This window comes from Sinocyclocheilus rhinocerous, unplaced genomic scaffold (assembly GCF_001515625.1).
Source record: "Sinocyclocheilus rhinocerous isolate Xijiao unplaced genomic scaffold, SAMN03320098_v1.1 scaffold1213, whole genome shotgun sequence".
In the NCBI taxonomy this organism is placed as follows: domain Eukaryota; kingdom Metazoa; phylum Chordata; class Actinopteri; order Cypriniformes; family Cyprinidae; genus Sinocyclocheilus; species Sinocyclocheilus rhinocerous.
The window spans coordinates 473432-473960 of NW_015625600.1; positions in this window are offsets into that span (position 1 = coordinate 473432).

The window sequence follows — 529 nt, forward strand, 5'->3', positions numbered from 1 at the left end:
TTTTTTTTAAAGGGGTCATATGATGCGATTTTATTTTTTCCTTTCTCTTTGGAGTGTTACAAGCTCTTGGTGCATAAAGAAGATCTGTAAAGTTGCAAAGACTAAAGTCTCAAATCCAAAGAGATATTCTTTATAAAAGTTAAGACTCGTCCACGCCTACCTAAAACGGCTCGTTCTAACACGCCCCCACATGTCTACCTCACTATGTGGGAAGATTTGCATAACGCTGCCCAAATGTTCACGCAAAGAAAGAAGGCGTAACTTTTATTCTCGCTGTAGTATTGTTGTTGCCGCCGCCATGTTGTGAAGGCGCGCTGTGTGTTTCGTTGTGAAAGCGAAACTACTTTGTTTGGTCTTCCAAAAGAGGACGATATCCGCTTCGTCATGCCTAGAGCTGATCTGTGCTGGTCGCTGAGGGAATACATTAACTTTCACCGTGGACGAAGCGGAGTCCAGCCTGGGGTCATCACGTGTGGTTGCCGCAAGCCCGCCGGATGCTCCTTCGTCGAATCAGTGGTTAAGTTGTATT